Raw genomic sequence first — 26,559 nt, 5'->3', positions numbered from 1 at the left:
GGGAATGGGGAACTCACGGCACATCGAGGGAAAAACAATTACTTTAACAATCCTCTTAATCCTTATTACACCCCTATACCTAACTAGATTAAGCTATGAGGGGCCAGAATTCATGCTCACCAATCCAAAGCAAAGCCAACTGTTTAACGAGTGCAGGATTTGAGGTTTGGTTCTCTGTCCTCTTAGGTACCCCGTCGCCACATGGTCTTCAGGGGCGTGGTGCTGGAGCTGCTGCTGCGACACACCTTCTTCTCCTCCGCTGCCGTCGTCGACTCGTCTCGATGGGTTCTCCTCTTCTTCTCCCTCGGGCGGTCGTTGGCAGTATTTATCAGACAGTTAGCAGTCTTTACCATTTAGATTTTACTACCCTTGCGTCAAATGCCAGTATATTCATTGTGGCGTAGACACCTGCATTATCGCAGTGTTCAACAAGATGTCTTGCCTCACCGTCCTCAAACACTCTCTTCCCCGAGCGCCAGCTTATAACTCGGCGCTCAGTCTTAATTAATACGTCTTCTGCTGCCCTTCTCTGCTCTTCGTTGGGACTACCTTACTCTTCATCTCGATTCGTCTCATCTCTTCGGACTACTATACAAGTCCTGGGCTACCTGCTCAATTTCGTCTCGGCCCTTTCTGCGGCCTGGGCATCCCGGATGACTAGGGACTCGGGTCTCGTTCCCCTCCCCTGTTGTTGGTATGGTGTCTTTGACTGCTGGAATCTCACCGCGGGGAGTGAGGAGAAACCCGCCACGAGGGCAGGGCATGAGTGAGCCAAGAACCAAGAGCGAGAGCCAAGCGCAAGAGAGAGCAAAGAGCGATTGCTACCCGGGGCCTACAGTTATACTCCTTTCGAATGGCCCTTATCTGCGCGCCAAATCAGGTTAGTTCATTGTTTCAATTTTGGCGGGCTGTTGTAAATGATTATAGCAATCTAAACTAACTGTTTTTTAGATGGCCGGTTATCGCACCTAATGGCCTGATGTCTGAGTTGTATTGTTATTAATGCATTCTAATTGGCCTGTCCAGCCTTGACGGCTCCCATAAGCTGTTTCCGATTATTTATGCAGACAACTTGATGGCCTCAAGTATAGGCCTAACTGGTTTTGATCTGTCTACGCTCTGGCGTAATGCATATTCAATGTTTGCTGTCTGTTTCTCAAAACACAAAGTCCTTTTTCATAGAAACTGCACTTTAGGTTTCGATTTCCCCAAAAGCTGCTTGTGCTGCCACAGAGTCCAAGCTTTTTAAAATCTTGCAGGCTTTTGGTCATGTAAGGGGTTTTCCTCGAGAGACTTCCCTGAGGTTTCTCTCACTAGAGGCCTCTCTCTCTTGCACAGTAAAACCTTGAGTGGTTCGACCCACTCGCCCCTTAGATTCTATACTCTGGACTTAGGCGCAGGAACTACAATGTAGAGAAAGCTCTTGTAGACCAGGTTTGATGAAACAAAATGAAATTTTATTGCATAAGGAAAAATATCAAATCAAATGCAAGCAGATAAGAGAGTACATGGGAGGGAAAAACACAAAACAAATCATAATGACACAGTACTAACTAAGGCAAATACAGGCATCTTATACTCTACAAAGATCATCATGAAATAAGGAAACACACAGAACATCGAGGGACAACAACTCATGTTAATTGTACCCTTAAATCCACCCCCTTATTAAACCAATCTAGATCTGATTGTGAAGGGCCAGAAACATGCTCACCAATCCCACTAGGAAGTGCAAGGTTTTGAAATCGAGTCTGTGTTTGGTCCTTTCAGGCGTTTCGTCTCCACGTGGATCGTGGAGCCCCTGTGAGCTGCGCCACACGTCTCTCCTGAGGTGGGGGTCGGGGGCGGCTGGACACCGGCGGGCCTGGATGTCGGCAGGGTTGAGGATCGTCGGCTCGACCCTGGTCAGAGGAGCCTTGGGCTGGCTCCCATCGCTTCTTCAGTTTTTTTTTATCTCTTCTCCCGAGCCGGGGTGGCTGGAAGGTTTCTTCTCTTGGGACCTTTATTTTTTTGTCTCTTCTCCCAAGTTGGGTCGATGGCCTCTCATTCCGGCAATGGCCCGGGGGTGGTCGATGATCTCCCGATGTGTTTCCCCGGGGCGGGACGTCGGCTTCGAGAAGGCCTTCTCGATGTTGGCTTTCTTCTTCCTCCTGCGAGTGCCTGCTTCTTCTTCTGAGTGTCCGGATTCAAAACTGCACTCAAGCTGCAAGCTTCCTTTCAACTCAGTAACCCTCCAAGCTTGCCCCAACTGCCGAAAAGTCTCTCCAGATATACCTTTCTTCCAGAAACTTCCGTCTCCCACCCAAAATCAGGTTAGTCTTTGTTTAACTTTTGGCGGGCTGGGAGCACAGCGGGGTAGTTATTATATTTTTAATGTTTTAAATGGCCGGTAAAGGCCCATCTCTGGTCTGGAATTACCTTCATTGTTTTTAATGTCCTGCTGATCTCATTATCTAGTCCTGGGTGCTGTTCTCATGAATATGAAATTGTCCCCTTTTGTCTGGCTCAACATTTAGATGGCCTCTGTCTCCAGGCTGATCTTGACTGGATCTGCATCTAATCCATATGCATACGTGTGGGTCTGGTTTCGTTCTCTCAGAAACGGCTTCCAGAACTTGCTGTAGGTTGAATCCACAAAGCTGTCTGAGGTTGCGCAGGAACCATTTTAAAGTGTCCCAATAAGCTGGTCACATGGTATGGCGGCCATTTTGTATGCCCCTTTTCCTGGGCTTCTTTTAAAACAGTCTTTAAAATCATGGCCTCTTCTGCCATTTGACCCTTATTAATATAAAGTCCAATTTTGCGAATCCTACAGTCACAAGGTGCGGACGCCATCTTTTGTGTACCCTTTTTAAATTGTCCATAGGGTCCCTTTTATTAATAACCTTGGGAGAATGTGGAAATTTTGCAAATCTTACAAGCTGTGCTAGTGTTTTCCTCTCAGGTGGATGTAAAAGATCCCATGGCACTATTTCAAAGATGAGCAGGGGAGTTCTCCCCAGTGTCCCCAGTTGCTGTGAGCAAATTCGCTGCCGCATTTTCTACATTACAACAGTGACTACACTTCAAAAAGTACTTCATTGGCTGTAAAGCACTTTGGGACGTCCTGTGGTCTTGAAAGGCGCTATATAAATGCAAATCTTTCTTTCTTTCTCACTACGGGATATATTAATGACCTGGACTTGGGTATACAGGACATAATTTCAAATTTTACAGATAACACGAAACTCGGCAATATAGTAAACAATGAGGAGGATAGTAACAGACTTCAAGAGGACATTGACAGACTGGTGAATTGGGCAGACACATGGCAGGTGAACTGTAATGCAGAGAAGTGTGAAGTGATACATTTTGGTAGGATGAATGAGGAGAGGCAATATAAACTAAATGGTACAATCCTAAAGGGGGTACAGGAAGAGAGAGACCTGGGGATGTATGTAAAAAATCTTTGAAGATGACAGGACAAATTGAGAAGGTTGTTAAAAAAGCAAATGGGGTGTAGAAGAGATTTATTATAATGGTACCAGGAATGAGGGACTTCAGTTGTGTGGAGAGACTGGAGAAGCTGGGGTTGTTCTCCTTAGAGCAGAAAAAGTTAAGAGGAGATTTGATAGAGGTGTTCAAAATCCTGAATGGTTTTGATAGAGTAAATAAGGAGAAACTGTTTCCACTGGCAGAAGGGTCAGTAACCAGAGGACACAGCTTTAAGGTGATTGGCAAAAGAACCAGAGGCAACATGTGGAAACATTTTTTTACACTGTGAGTTGTTGTGATCTGAAATGCACTACCTGAACGGGTGGTGGGAGTCGATTCAAAGTAACTTTCAAAAGGGAATTGTATATATGTTTCTATATATTTGAAGGGAAAAAATTAGATGGGGAAAGAGCAGGGGAGTGAGATTAGTTGGATAGCTCTACCAAAGAGCCGGCACAGGCCCCAATGGGCCAAATGGGCTCATTCTGTGCTGTATCATTCTATGATTCTATGAAGGGGTTATAAGTGTAAACTATTAAAATGCAAATTCAGGAGTGATGTTAAGAGGCACTTTGTACACCCTGGGTGGGCTTCCAGTTGGAGTATTAAACAGAGAGAGGGTGAAATTTGTCTTTGGTGGTAGCAAAACAGCGATAACAATTTGGCAGCCTGTTTTACACCCCGTTTGACTTTCTTTTCCATTCACTTCAGCCCCAGAGAGTGGTGAGAAGGTGGAACTCACTGCCACGTGGAGTGGGTGAAGCAGATAGCATCGACACATTTAAGGGGAGGCTTGGTGCATACATGAGGGAGAAGGGAATAGAGGGATGGGGGCTAAGGAGGGAAGAGGTAATTAGAGTGGGAGGAGGCACGTCTGGATTATAAAAACCAGCATAGACCAGTTGGGCCAAATGGTCTGTTTCTGTGCTGTGGCTTCCATGTAAAGTTAGCTTCTGTTTTTGTACATTTATTTAACTGTTTCATTTATACTGTGCTAGACATTTGTTAAAGCCTGTTTTCGGGTCCTTAACCGAGGGCATGCTTCCAGCACATGTCCAAACCGTGGAGCCTGAGGGTTGACCTTATTTTAACAATTGCTGCGAGATGCTGGCACCTGTCACGCCTTCACAGGCAGCTTGCATCTTCGCTTGGCTGGCTGCCTCGCTCACAGGGAGGACTCCTGCTCCTTCTGGCTCCGCATTGAGTTAAGTATAAACAAACGTCAACCAACGGTTTCTCTGGGGCCTGCAGTGATCCTTCTAAGGACCGCTGGTTAGGTCGCTGCAGATCCTGAAAACTAGTTAAAATTTGCAGGAGTGGTCACTGACACTGAATAGAAAAAAAAATACACATTCAAAATATTTCTCTCTGCTAACAATTTAACATTTTACTCATGCAAGATACTATGTACATTAGCTAGATGTAGTGCTGCCATAATAGAACCAATAATTTGTTTGAATGGGCCACCTAGGATATATGTTACACTTACAATTAGAGAGAGCACATGGCAACTTATGTGCATGCACAGCAAACAATTCTTAAAGTAGCTTCACACAAGGAATAAATATTCTCAATTTGCAGCATGCAGTTTGCCCCAAAGGCTATTCAGCTGTATGACACTATGCTGCATACTTTTAATATGTTTGTAATATTCTTCTGCTTACAGGACACGAGGGTTAGTTCCATAATTCTGATTTGTCATGCTGGTTCCCTGACACCCAGTCATGGATGAGCAGAAATTTTGTCTAATTAAATATTGGGAAGACCAAAGTCATTGGGGGTAATTATAACCCCCCAAAAAGGTTAGGTTTGGGTTGGGTGAGATGGTGACAGGTAAAAAATCGCAGACAAGAACGCAACCTGCCTCAAATTTGCCCATTTCCGATTTTAACGGAGGCGGGGTTGGGGGTTGGTGGGCAAATCAACCCCCTCCCAGGAGGCAGGTCACTCATTTAAATATTTTAATGAGGCTGTGTGCCTTATATTTTATCTCTCTTCCAGCTTTAACACTGGCCGGCCGGGTTTCCCGGGCCTCAGAAACTCAACAGCTAAAGGGAGGCGATGACTGTTGCTTGGAAGAGGTAAGTGCTTTTCCACCACTGCCTATGGGTCAAGAGGAGCAGGAGTGCGCGGACCCCACCCCGCAATTAGACCTCCATCCCCCCCCACAGCTCCCCCAGCTCCCCCAGCACCCCCAGCTCCCCCAGCCTCCAGCTCCCCCAGTTCCCCTAGCTCCCCCAGCGCCCCCCGCTCCCCCCGCTCCCCCAGCTCCCCCAGCACCCCCAGCACCCCCAGCTCACCTGGCTAACCAGCTCCCCCAGCTCCCCCAGCGCCCCAAGCACCCCCAACTCCCCCAGCTCCCCCAGCGCCCCCAGCTCCCCCAGCGCCCCCAGCTCCCCAAGCTAACCTGCTTCCCTTCCCATGACTGGACCCCACCACGCGATTAGACCTCCATCCCCCCCGACCCCCAGCGATAGGACCCTCTCACAATCGGAACCCCCACCGTGATCACCAACCAACATGCAATCACCGAAAGCCCTGTGATCACTGACCTCCATCCCCCCATCGCCCCCCCAGAATCACTGACCCCCCCCCCAAACAGAGATAATTGACCCCCCATCTCTCCCGACCCATAGCAGTCACCCCCGACACTTCAAACCATGCTGTCTCTGCCTCGTGACCTCTAACCTGAGCTGCAGGAAACCTACCTGCTCCTGGGCTCCGGCATCTTCCAATGTTCTCCTGGCCGGCCTCCCATTTATCCACCCTCCGTAAACGTGAGCTCATCCAAAACTCTGCTGCCGGTGTCCTAACTCACACCAAGTCCTGTTCATCCATCTTCCCTGTGCTCATTGACCTACATGGGCTCCCAGTTATCAATGCCTCAAATTTAAAATTCTCAACCTTAAATTCTCATTTAAATCCCTTCATGGCCTCACTCCTCCCTATATCTGTAACTTCCTCCAACCCTACAGACCTCCGAGAACTCTGGGATTCTCCAATTCTGGCCTTTTGCCAGATTTCCCCGACTTCCTTCACTCCACCATTGGAGTCGAGCCTTCAGCTGTCTCCGCCCTAAGTTATGGAAAGCCCTCTCTAAACCTCTCTGCCTCTTTCTCTCCTTTTAAGACGCTCCTTAAAATATACTTCTTTGACCAAGCTCTTGGTCACCTGTCCTAATATCTCATGTGGCTCGGTGTCAAATTTTGTCTGATAATGCTCATGTGAAAGGCCATGGGAAGTGTTGCTATATTAAAGGCGCTATATAAATGCAAGTTGTTGTTGTATCACACTATGTTTTCCTGCTGAGGGACTGTCACACATTAAACTGGAATAATACCATGCAGAGTCTAATGCAAAGAATCAGTTAAAGATGGTACAGTATATGAAACAGCGTGGTGATTTTTTTTTGATTTTTTTGCTTTCTTAGACAGTAAAGAACAGAATGCTGTCACTCGGCAGCACCTCACAGCACCCTGCATTAATATTACAACCTCTGTGAAGCACCAGCCCCTAATACTTGAGTTCTCGCAACAATCACTCCACCAGGTAGCAGACCACAACTCCCAGAATGTACCAGTGTCCTCAGTGGAAGAACTGTATGAGGAAATCTCCCAGAATGCAGATTAGGTGGAGTTGAATGCCTACCACATTTTGGAGCTAACAGGGTAGGGGAACTGGACATCGGAATTAGATTGACAACAAGACTGGCCATTCAGAGAGCATGCCAGCTTCCAAACTGGTAAGCCAGTCACCATTGTAAGCGATGTCTCCTCCCTACACCTTCTGGAGATGGAAAAGCCCTGACAATTAACAGCACTAAGAACTTGCACTGGCAAAGGAGAGATACTGGGGGAATTTTAACCTTATAAAACAGGTGGGTTTGGAACGTGGAGGTAGTTAAATTGTTAAAAATCGGAATCCCATCCTGAACCCGCATCCAACCCACCCACACCGGTTTTAACAGAGGTGGGACAGGGGGCGGGCAGGGCCGGGCAGCCAACCCGCTGCCAGGAGGTGGGACGTCAATTTAGATATTACAATGAGGCTGGAAGCCTCTTCTTTAACCGCCATTTTGTTTTTAACTCTATCTGGTTGGGTTTTACACACTTTGTAAAACCCAGTAGTTACAGCAAGTCGAGGACTGCTGCATCCAGGAGGTAAGTGCCTCTATACTTACCTCCTGGATCCAGGGTCCCTGCCTAGCCAACCCCCCGCAATCAGAGACACCTCCTCTCAAGGCCTCCAATCCTCTGGTGGCCGGCCCCAATCTGATCTTCCCTCCCCACCCCTCACAATGATCTTGAGGCTGGCCTCGATCCTCCAATGGCCGGCCACAATCTCCCTCAACCCGCCCACCCTCTCCCACACTCCCGGCCCCGATTTTTCTCACCGCCCTCTTCCCCGGTCCTTCGACAGCCCCGATCTTCCTCAGTTCCCCCACCCCCCGGTCCCTCAATGGCCCCGATCTTCCTCACCTCCCACCCCTCCCCCCAGTCCCCCAGAGGCTAGCATTGGCCCCCACCCGATCCCTCCCTCCATCCTCTGTGTGGCCTACTGCCACAGGCCTACCCGCCGGCAGCCAGCCTCTCCACCTGGCTGGCTGTGGGTGGGAAAACAGAGGCTTCAGATGCCAATCAGGCCCTGCCGTTAAAGTCGGCAGGGCCTGTGGGAAACCCGTTCTACCGGGTTTCCCGCCCACTTTGGAGCCCCTCTGCCCCCAACCCGCCTTCCCATGAAAATCCAGCATACTAAGTCAATAAGACAGAATTTTCTTTAAAACAAAACTATTAAACAAATGATGTAATACATTTGAGGACTTGAGATAACATAAAAACCAGGTAGTGATTAAATTTGTTAATAATTTGGCCATCAAAAGCATTGTCAAACAGAAAAACAAAATGTACCTGTAGACCCATGAGTATACACAGATGTGATGCAGTGCCAAATAGAATAACAAAATGTACCTGAAGGTTCATTGGTATGCACTGAAGCAATCTTGCCAACTCAAATTCAACCTATGATGTGGAAGGAGGTCTCAGAGGATCAATATTAATTTAGGAAATGTTTTACTGACTGGGGACATCATTTTATCTTATCTTGCAGTTTGAATAATGCATGAAAAGCATTAACCCACTGTGGAACTACATCCATACTCCATATGCATGTTGGCTCCCTACGTATTCAGTGCATTTGCAAATTGTTATATCAGCAGCAAAAGGCTAGAGGCTGTCCATTTACTGAATCAATGTTCAGTTGGCACAGAATGAGAATAATTATAAGAATGTGTGCAGGACTGATTTAATATTAAAAAACCTTCTAAGCAGGTATCATTATATTTGTGAACTGTAACTGGGTTTTCTTTCTCTTAATGTGAATTATTATATTACATATCTGCAGTGGATGGATGGTTATTTAATATTTTTTTATTGTATGCTTAAAAATAAGTTTCTTATATCTTAATCTAAACCCTTTAGGAAGTAAAGGAAGATTTCTTACCTGCTTACATGGGATATATTTTGAAATGAAAATCATTTTATCTATAAAACTATCATATAATTTTCAAATATATCGGCATACCTTTGAAATTATTATTGAAATATTCCTGCTGAATTCATGAATAAATCATAGCTCTTCCAATTATTTTGCTACTGTTGCCTTTACCTCATTTTTGTTTTATTATTTGGTTTTACCTTCTTTTCTGCTTTAATACCCACTTCACTTCATTTCTACAGGAGGACAGAAAATCAAGGCCACGCCACTTGAATCCACCAAAGTTTTCAGTCCTAACCCATAGAGTGGGAAATTTCTGTCTCCCCGAGTCAGCCAATTGCTTATGTTTTTAGTTCATTTACTGTGATGCTGAAGCAAACTCTAATATTACAGTAATAATAAAGCTTATAAATTGTTAGGAGTAGACTTATTGTAATATTATCCCTACTCTCCAAAGATACCCTAAAAACAATATTTTAAGGAAGAATTTAAAGAAATGTTATGAATGCCCAGTCCCGATATGGAGCCTTGCCCATCAGGAGCATATGTCAGTGAATTGTGTGGAGTGTGCTGCAGTTATATAATATGCACTGCGGGTGAGAAAGACTCTGCGTCAGAAGCATTTGTAAAATGTAACCTTTGAATTCTGTTGGCTCCATTGTGCACTCATCCCATTGTGGCTCCTTCTTCCGCTCTTTCTGTCCTTTTTTGAATTTTAATGTAACTTTCTGTATAACGTAATCTATCTTTTTTTTCTATATTTCATTTTCCTGAAAAACAAACTGTGAAACCTTTCACTTACCTTCTTTATTTGTCATCCATTTTGGAGTTCAGAACAATTTTCAAATAAATGCCTTTCTTATTGGCTGTAAACCTGGAAAATTAAAAATGCAGGTAGTAAAGATTAACATGGTATTAATGTGGTGCAAGCATGTTGAACTTTGATACATGAAAATACATCAAACCAGCAGTGATCTGGCGAACAAGTAAATTTGCGCAACAGCACCAGATAAAGAAACACCTAACTCTGGTTTAGTAGCGACTCCTCCAAGGATCAGTCAACAGGAGGAATATGTTATGGGCTATCGGGTGAAATGAATGTTATTATTACTGCCGTATAAAGCAGTTTGGGAATATCAGCAGGATTAAGATTCATCCGCAATCTGCCAATGAGTCCAAACTGTCATCGCAAAGCATTAATATTTCTGAAGTATTATAGGCCTGGAACATCCTCTGTCTTTTCTTATTACAGTTACTGACTGACCTCCTGTGTTTTTCCAACATTTATTTTAGATTTCCAGTTTTATCTTTTTAATTTACTAATGTTTTCTTATGCTCCTGTTAAAAATAACCAGTTAACTCGCAACACTGAATTTTGTGATTTTCAATGGGATCCTATTATTCAGAGGGCAACACACAATACCAAAGTATAGAGCACATAATAATGGAATGAAATCTACTAAATGTTCATGAATAAGGCCCTTCATTAAACCCCAGAGCAAGGGGTGCATTGTTTCCATTGGAGTAGTTGTGCTATTGTGACTTTGGGCCATTTCCTATCTTTGGTGCTGCTCTTGGCTTTGTATGCACAGTGAAGTCAGAGCACCACGGAGCTCAATACCTGTTTGTATGTTCAATCAATCATTTTTTTGCACCTATTGGGAGCCTGAGGTGACAATGAACATCAAGTAAGATATACTTTTATGTTTCCGTGCATATGATGTAATAACTAAGTAGAAAACCCCAATGGCAATTAATAGTGAACATAAAGCAAAATTAGGTCAGAAAAATAACAAGTTGAAAATCATGGGGCAGAATATCCACAGGGACATTCCTGATCGCCGGCTGGTAGAAGATCAGTGGAAATCCCAGGGAAAACAGCAAAAACTGCCACGTTTGCCTGCAAAACAACAATGATCATACTTAAGAAAGTAATTTGATAGCTGTGAAGCACTTTAAGATGTCCTGAGGACCTGAAAGACACTCTGCAAATGGTGCCAGTCTTGGCACAATGGTAGCACTTTGGCCTCTGAGTTAGAAAGTTGTGGGTTCTCAAGCCCCATTTCAGAGTCTTAAGCACACAATCTAAGATGACATTTCTGTGCAGTACTTGTATGGATAACCGTAGCTGTCGTAAAGACAGCAGGGTTTGATTGGCAGCTGGTTGACGGCTGACGTCATATCCGGGGGCGTGATCCAATGCCATCTTGGTCATGCTTGAGGTACTGTACTAGGAGACACAGGCCTAGAAATTCAGTATAGCCACTTTTGGGGCGGTAAAGTCGGGCGGTCGCTAAAGTTAGCGCCCGCCGGAAAGTGCAGGTCAGTTCGCCGAAATTCAGTAGATTTGGCCAAGAGTTTGGGCGAGTGCTGAAACTGGCATTGCACTCCTATCTTTAGGCGCTAAGCCGGCGGTGCGGACTGATAATGCCGAGGCCGGGCGCAGCGCAGGTGCGGTCATGTTTTGATTGACAGCAGACACCCTGACGCCGGCCAGCTCTTAAAGGGGGAAGGGTCGACTTGGTCTGCAGCCACGCCCTGGATAGTGGAGCCCTGCAGCTAGGCCTGAACACTGCTGGTGGACCCAAATAGCGCCTGAAGCCATGGAGAAGGCGCGTGAAAGAGCGCAGCGCTTCTCCCAGCATGCTTTGAGGGTGCTGGTTAGGGGGTTGGAAAGGTACAAAGAGATCTTGTGCCCGGACAGTGGCAAGAAGGCTCCCAGGAGGCAGTACAGGAGAGCCTGGAGGAAAATCGCCCACAGGGTGTCAGTCAACAGCGATGTCCCCAGGACTGGTGACCAATGCCGCAAGAAGTACAACGACCTCACTCGGATGGTCAAGGTGAGTACCCTTTCCAGTGTCCTCCTCATCCTTGCATGTGCACCTCACATTATGGGCAAAGGGACCTCAAAGGCCTAATGGCCAGCCCTCCTCCCGCAACTATGGCACTGGCATGATCCTCAATAGCACTTTCTGCACTTAACACACTGGCCAAGCTATTCGACCATGGGAGGCAGTGCGCACAACAACAGGGCACCACACTGGCCAAGCTATTCCACCATGGGAGGCAGTGCACACAACAACAGGCCACCACAATGTACTTAGAGGCCGTCCTTTCTCTTGCAGGCCAAGATGGCCCGGAATTTGAAGAGCCAGAATGTCACCGGGGGAGGCCGTGCCCAGTTCCAGGAGCTCAGTGAGCTGGAGGAGAGCGTGGCTCGACTCATGCGTGGCCGGGTGACTGGCCCTGTTGCCATTGGAGATGCCGACCCTGTGCTGCGACCCAATGGTAAGGACATGACCGTTTGGACCTCTCTCGTTCCCCTAGCGCATCAGATCTACATCCTTTGCCACTGTCCGACCAATGCGCTGAATGCCACCACTCATGCCTCCCTCGCTGATGCCCTGTCCTCACTCTAAAGCTACTCTTGTGCCTTCCTGCTTTCAGCTGGTGAGGAGGAGGTCCTTGAAGCTGAGAGTGCCAGTCCCTCGGAAGAGGAGGACGACGAGGACCAACAGGAAGGCGGCACATCGGGCGAAGCCTCATCCGCGCCAGGGGATGGCAATGGAGGGGAGACGTCTTGCCTGGAGGAGAGCCAGGGGGAAGTGCTGCAGGGGGTGTAGCTCCTGGGCCCAGTGGTGTCCAGGCACGTGGGAAGGGTCGGGCAGAACGGCGGCCTTCTCCCCAGAGGGGGCAAGTGTTGCAGGGGAGGCCAGTTCCTGGGCCCAGTGGCGTCCAGGCACGTGGGAAGGGTCGGGCAGAACGGCGGCCTTCTCCCCAGAGGGAGAGTCCGGCCTCCAGTCCGGAGACGGTCCTCGCCCAGGAGGTGCGCCTCCTAGATGAAATGTCCGCGGATTCTGAGCGCCGCCACAAGGAGTTCATGGGGGTTGTGGGACAGTTGCCTCAGGCCATTGAGTCCCTGGCTCATAGTGTGGCCGCTTTTGGGGACTCACAGGCCAGGGGTGTCGAACAACTCGCGGCAGCACAGGCCAGGGGTGTCGACCAACTCGCAGCAGCACAGGACAGGGGTGTCCAGCAACTCGCGGCAGCACAGGACAGGGGTGTCCAGCAACTCTGCCGTGCAGACACTCACTGATCTGATGCGGGCACAGACCAGGGCAGTTTGGGCACTCACTTCTGCCACACTCGCTGTGTCGCGGAAGCATCGCCAGGGCACCCACCGCCCTGCTGCAGCACAGCGGTCTGGCCTCCACCAGATTGTTGTGCTTGCTGCACTGCCAGCCCGGCCGAGTGCCAGTGTCTCTGGCGACCAGCGAGCGCCTGGCATCAGCCAGCTTGCCCCCATTGCTGCAGCCGCCACTGCAACTCCCCCAGCCAAGGTGCGATGAGCTGCTGCAGAGACTGATGCTGCCCAGCCACAGCTGCAGCAGTCAGCAGCCGGCCCCTCCAGGGCCGGTCCTCGTCTAGGCCGACCCCCAAGGACATCTGCCGTCACGCATTCTGCCCCTCAGGAGCCTTCCCCCAGCCTTGCAACACCCACAGGGCCCAGGTTGAGGCGGAGCAACAGGTCGGGCAGGGGCCGCACAAGGCTGCACAAGGACTCGCCCTCTCGGCACACCCAATAGAGTGTGTTGGCAACGTTTTTTTTTATATGGGGGTGTTTGTGTTGTGGGGGGGGCTTCTTTTGGTAAGGCCGAGGATGAAGGCCAATTGGATGGGCAAGTTTTGTTATTCCTCCCCAGGTTGTGGGAGTGAGATATTTTTGTGACTGTTTTTTGGGGGTCTTGTCTGTTTTTCTGTTTCATGTGGGAAGGGCCCTGAGTTTGTTAAATAAAGCTTTTTATTTATTCAGCTTGTCCAGGTGTCATGTTTCCAGTGGTTGTTGCATTAAGCGGCTGAGGGCTTGCGGAGCGGCTGCATTCAGGTGCGTTCATTGCCACAATCCATTCCCTGACAGGGGGCCTAGAAGTGTCGTTCAATAAGCCGCCGGCGGACGGCCCTTGGACCTTGTGGCTCCCTCCTGGGCTGGTACTCCTCCTCCTCCTCCTCATGGTCCTCCTGCGCGTCCTCCTGAGGTGGTGGTGCTACGTCAGGTGGCAGTGCCTGAGCCCTGCGGATAGCCAGGTTGTGCAGCATGCAGCAAATGACGACGAACTGGGAGACTCTATCCGGCGAATACTGTAGAGATCCGCCGGAGCGATTCAGGCAGCGGAACCGTTGCTTGAGGACGCCAATCGTTTGCTCTATGATGTTCCTTGTGGCTTGATGGCTTTCGTTGTATGCCTCCTCCGCAGGGGTCCTGGGCGCGCGGAGCGGGGTCATGAGCCATGTACACAAAGGGTAGCCCTTGTCCCCAATAAGCCATCCCCTTGGTGGAGGCTGTGCCTCGAACATGTCAGCCGCAGTAGTCTGGCGCAGGATAAATGCATCGTGGCTGCTTCCTGGAAAGCGGGCATTGACAGATAGGATGCGCTGCCTGTGGTCACACACCAGCTGTACATTGAGGGAATGGTAGCCCTTCCGGTTGCGGTAATTCTCGGCATTGTCGATAGGTGCCCGCATAGCCACATGCGTGCAATCAATGGCGCCCTGCACCATGGGGACGTCCGCGATCCTGCCAAATCCGACTGCACGCTGCTCCTGCCTCTCTAGGGTCATGGGGAAGGAGATGAATTGGTGTCTCCTCGTGAAAAGGGCATCAGTGACCTGCCGGATTCAGCGATGCGCGGCGAACTGGGAGATGTTCGCTATGTCCCCAGCAGCGGCTTGGAAGGAGCCGCTTGCATAAAAGTTCAGAGCCACCGTGACCTTCACTTCCACTGAGAGAGACGTCCTGCACATCAGCTGTGGACGCAGATCTCTGTGAAGCAGCTGGCAGATCTCTGCAACCACCTCCCTTCTGAAGCGCAGCCTCTTAACACAATGCGCGGCAGTCATGGTGAGATAGGACACCTGCTGCCGGTATTCCCTGAGTGGGTAAGGCCTACGTTGCCGACGCCTGATGGCCCCTCTGCGTCAAGGCATGGCTGGCCCTCTCACACAGCGCCTGCGAGCCCTTCGCACATAATGCTGGAACTGAGGGTTGGAACCCCATACAGCCCCCATAATAAACTTGCAAACAGTTAAATCACAATGATTCAAATTTCCAAGCTCTGGCCAGAAGCCAAAAATACCTCTCCTATGTTGTCCCAAATCAGTAAGCTCTGTTCCTTGGTCTCTGTCCAGAAATCCAAAGCAGTAAAGTCATTGCAGCAAAATGGCTGGGCTTTATAGGTCAGTGTAAGTGCCCTTTAATTAGCGCTCCCCGAGGCCCACAGGGCCTCTGTTGCGTTCCACTTCACAGTTCTTAACAGCGCCACGCCCACATTGGCCGGGCGCCACTGAATTTCCGGTTTGGGGCGCACAAACAGCGTTGCACGACGAAATGACGTCATAAGCTGCGCGCGCAGCTGAGCGGGCGCAAACACTTTGCGCCGGCGCTAAATGTCAACTGAAGTTGGGCGTAGGCGCAGATCGTGCTGCGCCCGGGCGCTAAGTGCCTAGCGCTGCAAATCTACCCCTCTTATGGCGTTAGCGGCTGGCGAACGCAACTGAATTTCTAGGCCACAGAGTCAGGACTGAATAAATGGCACTCCACTACAACTGCTTGGGAGACTCGCAATTAAGTTATTAAGATAATATTACAGTACTGATGCAGTAATTTCTTTCTTTCTTCATTCACACTTAGCGTACTAAATTTATAAAACTTGTAAGGAGGTGAACTTCATGGTCCATGGGTTAACACATTTAGACCTGTAGGAGTCTACGTACTCCTAGCAAAAAACACTGAACTCAGAGAGGTTCAACAGAAAAGGTTTAATTGTTGAGGCTGCATGCTAAACACAAAATGGAGTCAGAGACTACACAAAGTACAACTGCCTTTCATCAGTGCACAGCTTCGACTGCTCCTCCCCCGCTCTGGGCTTAACTATGTTGCAGATCGAGTTTCTTAAAGGTGTGATCCTTCTTAAAGGCATGACGCCTGATTTATAGTCTACGGACCGGAAAGCGGATTGTGTCCTTTCTGTGATCAGTACGCCACACAGCTCCCCCCAGAATCCGCTAGTAGGGAGTGTACGAACCGACGTGGTGGCTTGATGGCATGGCCGGAACGGCTCTTGGCGGTTGGTGTCGGGAGCGGGGCGGTCAAACGCGTCGGGCTCTTAGGCGGTCTGCCCCGCGGTGGGGGTTGGCCCACTTGAACGGGTTCATCGGGCTCTAGGTGCGCCAGCTTGAGCCGGTCGACCGACACCTTGTCAGTTCTGCCGCCCACTTCGAGGAGGAAGAACTTGTTCCCCATCTGGAGTACCTTGTAGGGTCCGTCGTATGGGGGCTGTAGAGGTCCTCAGTCGGCGTCATGGTGCACGAAAACAAAATTGGCCATGTGCAGGCTAGGTGGTACGCGGGTTGCTGGTTCGCCGTGCCGGCCGATGGGTACCGCAGCGAACTGTTGTGCTCGGTTGGCGAAAGCGCGGCGTTGCTGGTCAGCCGACCAGGGGGTCGTGGCGGTGGGCAGGAACTCTCCGGGTATGCGCAGCGGCTGGCCATACACAAGTTCCGCCGCCGAGGCTTGCAGGTCTTCCTTGACTGCGGAGCGTAGGCTGAGTAGCACCCACGGGAGGCGGTCGATCCAATCCTCGTCCTCGAGGCTGGCGCGGAGGGATGCCTTCATGGACCTGTGGAATCGCTCGCACAGTCCGTTGGCTTGGGGGTGGTAAGCCGTGGTGCGGTGAACGGCCACCCCGAGGTTTCGGGCGATGGCGGCCCACAGATCAGAGGTGAACTATGGGCCTCTATCCGACGTCATGTCGGAGGGGATGCCGAACCGAGCGACCCAGGTACCGATGAATGCCCTCACGATGTCGGCAGTGGTGGTGGACGTCAGTGGATTGGCCTCGGGCCAGCGGGTGGTATGGTGCACGATTGTCAGCAGGTGCGTGTGACATTGTGATGGCAGCAGGGGGCCAATGAGGTCGATGTGGACGTGGTCAAACCTTCTTTCTGGCACGGTGAACTCCTCGAGTGGGGCTTTGACGTGCTGGTGGATTTTGGCATGCTGGCAAGCTATGCAGGATCTGGACCAGATGCGCACATCTTTGCGCAGGCCGCGCCAGACAAATCGGTTGGCCACCAGTCTAATGGACGTGCGGGTGCCGGGGTGTGAGAGGCCGTGGACGATGTCGAACACCCATTATCGCCAGGACGCCGGGACTACGGGGCGGGGTTGCGCCAAGAAGGTGCCGCATTTGACTGTGACGGCGGACGGGCCGCAGGCGATGTCGGTCAGTCGCAGCCCTGGGAGGGTTGTGGGCGCGGAGAGCAGATCGGGGTCGGCGCGTTGCTCCGCTGCCAGTTGAGCATAGTCCACTGCCAGGTGGGCGCCGTGGACGGCGGGGTGGGATAGGCAGTCGGCCACCACGTTGTCTCGACTGGAGACTGTAAGGATTTGGGGCTTCTTTAAACTGGTTTAAAGTAATTTTCCTGGTCTTGCAGCCTTTGCCTGCACTCAGACCAATTTACAAATAAAATCAATTTTAAAACAGTGGTTTCGAATCGCTACCCCACCTTCCAGTTCTGACTGCAGGGCTTATAATTATTGATATTAAAACAGACACGTAGTTTGGATGAGAGAAAAAAAAATCAAGTTTTATTAACTAAAAGAAACTATAATCAAAATATCAAACTATCCCACACGAACACAGTAAAATTGTAAAACTATATAACGGGGGTTGCAGATGGTGAAAACGAGGGATACAATGGCTACAATGTTATTTAAACAATCTTAGCAATTCCCTTAAATCACCATCCCCCAAACTCCTTAACTAGGTTGCTTTGCTGAGGAGTCAGAACACTCTGCTTACCTGTGGTCCAGCGAAGAGAGAGAGAGAGAGAGATAGCTTCTCAGCCGCTATCTTTATACCTGGTGAGGCCCCTGCTGTTCTGCCTTGCAAGGGCTGTGTGCAAAATTCCCCACCCAAAAGGGTCCAATACACAAGAGAAAGCTGTGATTGGCTAACTCAAAGTGGTTAGACTGGGTTAATGTGTCTTCCGGAGCTCCCTGGGCTGAAACAAAGAGAATGCAACAGCCCTATTGTCCAGTGCTGGGTGATTTAAAACCCATTCAAATGTTAAACGTTTCCCATTCAAGGTACAAAAGTCTCTTCTGCAGTTTAGATGTATCCACTCGATATACAAACAAATGCGAATAGCATTCAATTGCTTTGTAAACAAAGCATTGTCCTTTGTCTTCGGCCATGTGGTGACAGCCATTTTTATCCCTGGAAATTTAAAAGCACATCGCCCAGGGATTCTTTAACCAAAAAAAATGAATCTTCAGAACTGTAAATTATTGTGAATTCTTACAGTCCGCCCTGGATACTTCCAGCTTGCTTGTAGTATCCTCTTGAAGAAATGAGCAATAATTTCTGACCCCCCACAAACAACCATCCCCTGTATTTACCTAATAGCTATCTGCCACTGATCCCCGTACCGTCTATTCCCCTTAAATTCAAGAAAAAAACCATGGTACGGTAGGCATCTTACAGATACTTCAGTTTTCAATAAGGGGTCTCATACCCCTACACGCTTGTAAAATTATACAGTGTAAACCAAATTTACAATCACTTTTTTACATCATAATTTATTACAAAATGTTGCAATCTTAGTTACACAATGTAATCAAAACGATCCTAAGCACGGAGAGGGTCCTACGTCTCTGCTCAACTTGGGGCTGTAACACAAAATACAAAAAATCATTAAACAACATGCTTAAATGAACCCCGATCATCACGTGCCGATGATGGGTCACGAAATTCGAGTGGGCATTGCTCCTCCCCCTCGGGCAGTAAAAGTACCTTCCACCCCCCTTTGATCGTCTTAAACTTTAAAACAGGCAGAATGGATTTACCAACCAGCCTGCTCCGCCAGCCCCGAACCGTTCCCTTGTCCCTTTGTGGAGGCGGCATACCCCTCACGTTTAAATTACCTTGGCACAGACCGAGACCGGGGAGTATGGGATCTCATGACTCCCAGTCCCTCTCCCTCCCGTCTTCCCTCGACTGGCTGCAGAAAATGATGGGTGCCTGTGTGGCGGCTCTCCCTGGCCCCACACTGATCCGGCCACCCACTCATCCTTCCCAGCCACACTTATCCTCTTTGCCCGTGGGCCCCCGGGTGAGTACCTCCCTCCCCCGACCGCACCCACGTGACTCTTGGGTCTCCCCCTCCTTTATACAATCTTCCCGGGTCATCACCACCCACCCCCGGGGAACGCGTCCCTATCACAAGGCGACAAGGCGCCCGCGCTTCCCCATCGTGACTCCTCGACAGCGAGGTCTCCCGCAAGTGAACTTCGGTCAAGATAGTGCTGGGTTGGGGGCCGTGCCCCACCCAGCTGGGGCCATCTCCTCCCCGTAGGAGGAGTAGGCAAGTTCCTCCGGACTCTGTCCGGTTTTTCCCGAAGACCGCTGCGGGGTCTCCTGGATTCGTCCAGTGGTGAGGTGATCCCCAACATTCCGTATCTTCATTCGATGTCCAGCTCGGGCTGGGCAAACATGGCTGCTTCATTTTCCAATCTCCTGCAAAAACTTAAAAGGACATGCAGCCAGGTCTCACTGACCTGCTGCCTTAGGTGGAGACATGGTCGGGTCCCTTGACCTCGGACCAAAATACAAACATTCGGCACACATGTAAACTTAAACTCTTTGCACTTTAACTTGAAACTAGTTAAATCAACAAAACTTAAAATACACCTTTTGCACACGCTATATTCACACACATAGCTTTAATACAAATGCCGCCCGTCTCCAGACGGCCAGTCTAATCTCTGGCACTGTCGCAGATTGCTGCTGGCTGCAGCGAAGCTGGTCTGCCTCCTGTCTCTGGTCCCCCGCAGCTTATGGCTGTTGAATGGGGACCTCTGTTCTCTGGCTTCTCCCTGGCTCGGGAGCCCGCCCTACTCCACTGTAAAGTGGGTGACCATGCTTTCTTAGGCTGGGGCACCCGCTGAGACCTTCTGAGGGGGGTCTCTATGGGGGAAACTTTGGCTGGCGGACCCTGAGCTTGGGTCACAGTCCCAGCTGGCTGGGAACCTTCTCCCCCATGTCCAAATAGCCCGCACTGTATAATGTACCGGGCAGCCTGCCGGTGCAAATCTCTCTCTGGGTTTGTCTGCTTTTCCCTGGAAACAAGTCATAGTTCCAGTTTTTGTAGGCTGTGAACTTGAACATGCATGGACAGCACACTCATGTTCCCTCACCCAGGTGGCTTTAAATGGGGAATTTTGGACCTGCCTTTCATCTGGGGCCAAAACTATCCCCTGTGTGCCTCCCTTGTCCTGGATTTCTGCTACTGGACCTGCTCTACAGAGGTCCCAGAACTCTCCTTCCCTGTTCCCCTGCTTAAGCAGCTTACTCTGAACATGAATGGCTCCGCCCCCCACACAAGCCACAGTGCTTGCCTGTGAACTCGAACTTGCTGTGGGCTGAGGATCCCTATTCTCAGGCTCACTCCTCACGGGCGGACCGTACCTCCGTTGTTGGAGGGGGTACACTGGTCCTGGTCCCCGCCTGCCTAGCGGGACCTGCTGGTGTTCTTCTATGACCCCATTGTCCACCCCTCCTCGCTGCCAGAGCTCCTCAAGACTCGGAGCTGTGGGCTGTGGTCTTGGGGTCTCTAATTCCCAATCCAGCACCGTTCTGGGTGCTGCCTGTGGGATGGTTCTACTTGGGCTGCCAGTAAAGCCCAGCTGACCTGCCTTCAGGCTGATCACGCAAATCATTCCCCTTGCTACCTTTAAAGCCACGTTAAGGCTTTCTATCTCTGCCCTACAGGGGCCATGATCTGCTTCACCAAACCTGGCATTCTCTTCCCGCAGTCTCATCTCATTTTCCCTGGCCTCAGTGATTTGGTACTTTAGGAATTCTATCTCGTTTCTCACATGGCTCTCTCTCTCGCTAGCTTCTTGGGTGAGGTGTGCATTCTCCTCTTGTAGCCTCATCTCTCTGTCCCTCGCCTCTGTGACTTCCTGCACAAGGCGCTCTATAAATGCCTGGCATTTCGTGACCTCTAGTGTGAGGCGTGCATTCTCTTCCCGCACCCTCATACCACTAGCTCTGGCCTCATACACCTCTCTGAGGCATTCTACCTCCACCTAGCATTTTTCAAGCTGGGACTCCCGATTCTTGGCCTCTTTAAACTCCTCCTGCTCTCCCATCTCACCCTTCCTAGCCCAGCCACCTATACCCCGATAGGTCAGCTTACACACTGCCACTACCTTCCGCAGGGCTACCCACAGACTGAAAGCAAGAAAGACAATAACTGATGCTTTCTCTAGATCCAGGCCACTTATCATATCAAAAACGGCCTGCAGTCCTGCCCGCGGTCGCCATTGTAAGGATTTGTGGGGCTTCTTTAAACTGGTTTAAAGTAATTTTCCTGGTCTTGCAGCCTTTGCCTGCACTCAGACCAATTTACAAATAAAACCAATTTTAAAACAGCGGTTTCGAATCGCTACCCCACCTTCCAGTTCTGGCTACAGGGCTTATAATTATTGATATTAAAACAGACATGTAGTTTGGATGAGAGAAAAAAAAATCAAGTTTTATTAACTAAAAGAAACTATAATCAAAATATCAAACTATCCCACACGAACACAGTAAAATTGTAAAACTATATAACGGGGGTTGCAGATGGTGAAAACGAGGGATACAATGGCTACAATGTTATTTAAACAATCTTAGCAATTCCCTTAAATCACCATCCCCCAAACTCCTTAACTAGGTTGCTTTGCTGAGGAGTCAGAACACTCGGCTCACCTGTGGTCCAGCGAAGTAAGAGAGAGAGAGAGATAGCTTCTCAGCCGCTATCTTTATACCTGGTGAGGCCCCTGCCGTTCTGCCTTGCAAGGGCTGTGTGCAAAATTCCCCACCCAAAAGGGTCCAATACACAAGAGAAAGCTGTGATTGGCTAACTCAAAGTGGTTAGACTGGGTTAATGTGTCTTCCGGAGCTCCCTGGGCTGAAACAAAAGGGAGATACAACTGCTCTATTGTCCAGTGCTGGGTGATTTAAAACCCATTCAAATGTTAAACGTTTCCCATTCAAGGTACAAAAGTCTCTTCTGCAGTTTAGATGTATCCACTCGATATACAAACAAATGCTAATAGCATTCAATTGCTTTGTAAACAAAGCATTGTCCTTTGTCTTCGGCCATGTGGTGACAGCCATTTTTATCCCTGGAAATTTAAAAGCACATCACCAGGGATTCTTTAATCAAAAAAAATGAATCTTCAGAACTGTAAATTATTGCGAATTCTTACAGACGTGCCGGATGTCCGTGGTGAATTCGGACACCGTGGCGAGCTGGCGTTGTTGCCTGGCTGACCACAGGTCCGCAGATTTTGCCATCGCGAATGTCAGGGGTTTGTGGTCGACAAACGCGGTGAAGGGATGGCCCTCCAGAAGAAATCTAAATGGCGGACTGCCAGGTACAGTGCGAGGAGCTCGCGGTCAAAAGCGCTGTATTTGACCTCCGGGGGGCGCAGTTGGCGGCTGAAAAAGGCCAGCGGTTGCCAGGCCCCGTCGACCCACTGTTCGTACACGGCGCCAACCGTGTGGTCGGAGGCGTCCGTGGTGAGGGCCACCCTGGCGTTGGGCTGTGGGTGAGCGAGCATGGTGGCATTGGCGAGCGCCTTTTTGGTCGAATTGAAAGTGGTCAACATGTCCGCCGACCACTCGATCGCCATTCTGTCTTTCTTACCCTGGAGGGCTTCATATAGGGGCCGCATGAGGGAGGCCGCTCCAGGAATGAAGCGGTTGTAAAAGTTGATCATCCCCAAGAACTCCTGGAGGCCTTTGATGGTGGTAGGCCAGGGGAACTGCTGGACGGCTTGCACCTTGGCGGGCAGGGGAATGGCTCCATCCTGCGTGATGTGGTGGCCGAGGAATTCGATCCTGCTGAGGCCGAATTGGCACTTGGCTGGGCTGATGATGAGCCCGTGCTCACCGAGCCGCTGGAACAGGGTGCGGAGGTGCTCGATGTGTTCCTGCTTGGAGGAACTAGCTACCAGGATGTCATCCAGGTAGACAAAGAGGAACTTCAGGTCCCGGAGGACCGAGTCCATGGGCCGCTGGAAGGCCTGGGCCGCGTTTTTGAGGCCGAAGGGCATTCAGAGGAACTCGAACAGCCCAAAAGGGGTGATTATGGCCGTCTTGGGAACGTCCGTGGGGTGGACTGGCACCTGAAGGTAACCGCGCACCAGGTCGACTTTGGAGAAGACTGAGCGGCCGGCCAGTCTAGCCGAGAAGTCTTGAATGTGCGGTATGGGGTACCGATCCGGCGTGGTGGCGTATTCCTCGCAGGGGCGCCATCCCCCGTCGGGTTTGGTGACGATGTGGAGTGGGGAGGCCCAGGGGCTGTTGGAGTGGCGGATGATGCCGAGCTGTTCCATTGTGGCGAACTCGGCCCGCGCGATCTCCAGCTTGGCCGGGTCCAGCCTGCGGGCGTGGGCATACACCGGTGGGTCTGTGGTGGAGATGAAGTGTTCTACCCCGTGCTAAGCAACCTTCGCGGAGAAGGTGGGGTTGATGAGGGCTGGGAACTCAGCCAGGAATGCTGAGTAGTCATCCGTTGAGCAGGCGCGGCACTGCCACGCCATTTTGGCGGGTTGGGGGGGGGCCATGGTGCCCGGGATAGGTGACATGGTGTTCATGTCCACGAGGCGGCGCCGAGGCATGTCGACCAACAGGCCCTGGGCACACAGGAAATCCGCACCAAGGAGCGGGGAGAGCACCTTGGCGGTGATAAACTCCCAGTGGTAGCGGCGGCCTGCGAGGTCGATGGTGACGGTGCGGGTGCAGTACGTCCGGATGTCGGTGCCGTTGGCGGCAGCCAGCACAGGGCCGCGGCCGCCTTGCTGGATCTCGAGGGCGGACGCGGGGATGATGCTGCGCTGCGCGCCCGTGTCGCATAGGAAACGGCGTCCGGAGGCGCTGTCCGTAACGTACAGCAGCGCGCCTGCTTGCCCCACAGCCATCGTGTAGGCCGGTGTGGGGGCGGTTGGAAACGTGCAGGGATGGCTGCAGCGGCGTGCCCGTGCGCCGAACCACGTATGGAAGTAGTAGTAGCCCTGGGTCGGAGGGCTTGGGGGATGTGGGGGCCTGGGGGGCCTCGTGGCCGAGCTGTGTGACCGCGCGATAGAGGGTGGAGCGCGCGCCAACGCTGCGGAGGCCAGGTTGGGGGTGACAGCGTGGTTGGAGCTGGCGGACAGGAGCCTATCGGCTTCATCGGCCAGGGCCTCGAGGTCCGTGAGGCTGGACGCCACGATCGCCGGGCGGATGCTGGGAGGTAGTTGGCGGATAAAGAGCGTGCGGAAGAGGGAGCCGGGCGGTTTCTCGTCGGTCAGAGCAAGCATGTGTGAGAGCAAGTCTGACGGCGTGGAGTCACCGTGGCCCGGGAGGTCGAGGAGGTGGCAATTGCGCAAGAATTGGGAGGCGGTGAATTTTTTAATGAGCGCGGCCTTGAGATGTGTGTACTTGCCTTCCTCTGAAGGGTTTTGTAGTGTTGTCCAGACTTTCGTGATTGTGGAGCTGCCCAGGGAGGCGAGGAGGTAGTCGTACATCGTTGCGTCGGCAGTGATGCCGCGGAGTCGGAATTGCGATTCGGCTTGAAGGAACCAGGCGGTGGCCAGGTTCTCCCAGAACTCCGGCAGCTTCACAGAAACTGCGTTTGTGTCAGCCATGGTTACGCTTAGGAGTCGTCCTGAGCGTCGGGGTCACCAATGTAGGAGTCTACGTACTCCTAGTAAAAAAATACTGAACTCGGAGAGGTTCAACAGAAAAGGTTTAATTGTTGAGGCTGCATGCTGAACACAAAATTGAGTCAGAGAATACACAAAGTACGACTGCCTTTCATCAGTGCACAGCTTCAACTGCTCCTCACCCGCTCTGGGCTTAACTATGTTGCAGATCGAGTTTCTTAAAGGTGTGATCCTTCTTAAAGGCATGACGCCTGATTTATAGTCTATGGACCGGAAAGTGGATTGTGTCCTTTCTGTGATCGGTACGCCACAGACCTCTATTTTAACCACCCGCCCAACCCATCGCCCCCTGACAGATGGGTGTGGGTCAGGGGGGGAAGTTAAAATATCAGGATCAGGCAACCCAACCCGACCCCATTCCTACCCCTTTAAATTTTAAAGTGCAAAAATCAGGCCATTGATGAGACTTCCACAAAAGGCAGGCAGGGGCCTACTTAACATACCAAAGTGGTGGCCTGATGACATCATCGGCACACAACTTAAATTTCACAGTATGCGAGGGTGAGCCCCGACCTCTGGGATTTCCCCGACAGCTGATCCGAGGTGGGAGCTGCCGACTCACCAAGGTAAGTGGCTCTTTCAGTAATCACTGTGGGCTAGGAGGAGTTGGAGTGCTTCCCCCAGGCCCCTCAAGGAAGCCTTCACCTCCCCCAGCCCCGATCTCCACCCTCCGCTTCCGCCCCCCCCCCAACCCCTAGCCCTCCCGATCTCAAACCTCCTCCCAGCCCTGCGTCCCAGGCTGCGGCCTCCTGCCACTTGTGTTCCCTCTCACCTGTTGGCCAGGCTGTCATTTATGCCGGGTGCCAGGTGGGAGCCCTACAGTATGAGGCCCTGTCATTAAGTTTGGCAATTTTTTGTATGTTTCCTTTGCCTGTTCACTACAAGCGTCATATGTGAAATGAGTCAGGGCAACCTCAAGCCAGTTCCTCTTGCATGTGGATGCACAGCACAAAACTGCCACTAATTCAACATTATGTTGCTTGTCTCACTACAGATCATGAAATCTCTGGTGCAATGGAGAGTGCTCAACTGAAAATTTGGTTAAAGTACATCATTGAGGAAAAACAGAAGGATGATTAATCAATATATGGCCTCGCTATGTCTATTTTAGGTGCCTGATAATACAGTGGGTGAAAATAAAATTGAGAAATATTCCATTTTCCAAAGCGAAGAACACATATTGAAGAGTGCATCTTTTTAAAGCATTATAAAGGAACAACAGTGGAAATAATTTGTGACTGTTGTACCAGCAGAGATACTGGCGTTCCTTAGTGTGGGAAAGATGTATAATTGACAGGACTCTGAATTATAAGGTTTCCTCACAAATGTAACTAAAGCCTTTGATGTACCTCCATGGAAGTAATTTTCTATAAATTAAGGTTTCATTAATAAAATTTAAAAACAGATATTGCTAAAAAACAAGTTTGTTTTAAAACAAACTGTTGAACTATTTTGTTTTGGGGAATAACATTATCTTTAGTGCTTCCTATGGCAATAATGATTCTATTGCTCTATGTTATTGTGATGTCACAAAGATACTCGTAAGAAGTCACACGACACCAGGTTATAGTCCAACAGCTTTATTTGAAATCACAAGCTTTCGGAGCGCTGCTCCTTCTTCACCTGAAGAAGGAGCAGCGCTCCGAAAGCTTGTGATTTCAAATAAAGCTGTTGGACTATAACCTGGTGTCGTGTGACTTCTTACATTTGTCCACCCCAGTCCAACTCCGGCATCTCCACACCACAAAGACACTCAGCTTTGGAAGGTATGTGGC

At 50.3% G+C, this 26,559-nt stretch overlaps 1 long non-coding RNA gene across 2 annotated transcripts in view; it reads left to right on the top strand.

The window, feature by feature from the left end:
* The window catches only part of LOC147117441 (uncharacterized), a 60,771-nt gene extending 34,420 nt beyond the window's left edge, over positions 1 to 26,351 (top strand). For both annotated transcript variants that reach the window (XR_015078292.1, XR_015078291.1), the window contains exons 2-3: positions 5,476 to 5,555; positions 25,779 to 26,351. This is a non-coding gene — a long non-coding RNA (uncharacterized LOC147117441). The remainder of the gene's footprint in view (positions 1 to 5,475; positions 5,556 to 25,778) is intronic.
* Positions 26,352 to 26,559: the final 208 nt, after the last annotated feature.

This window comes from Somniosus microcephalus, chromosome 5 (genome assembly GCF_052327205.1).
Source record: "Somniosus microcephalus isolate GS21.2 chromosome 5, FLI_Smic_1.0, whole genome shotgun sequence".
NCBI lineage: Eukaryota > Metazoa > Chordata > Chondrichthyes > Squaliformes > Somniosidae > Somniosus > Somniosus microcephalus.
Note: the sequence above shows the minus strand (reverse complement) of the source record. Positions and strands in the feature narration are given on the sequence as shown.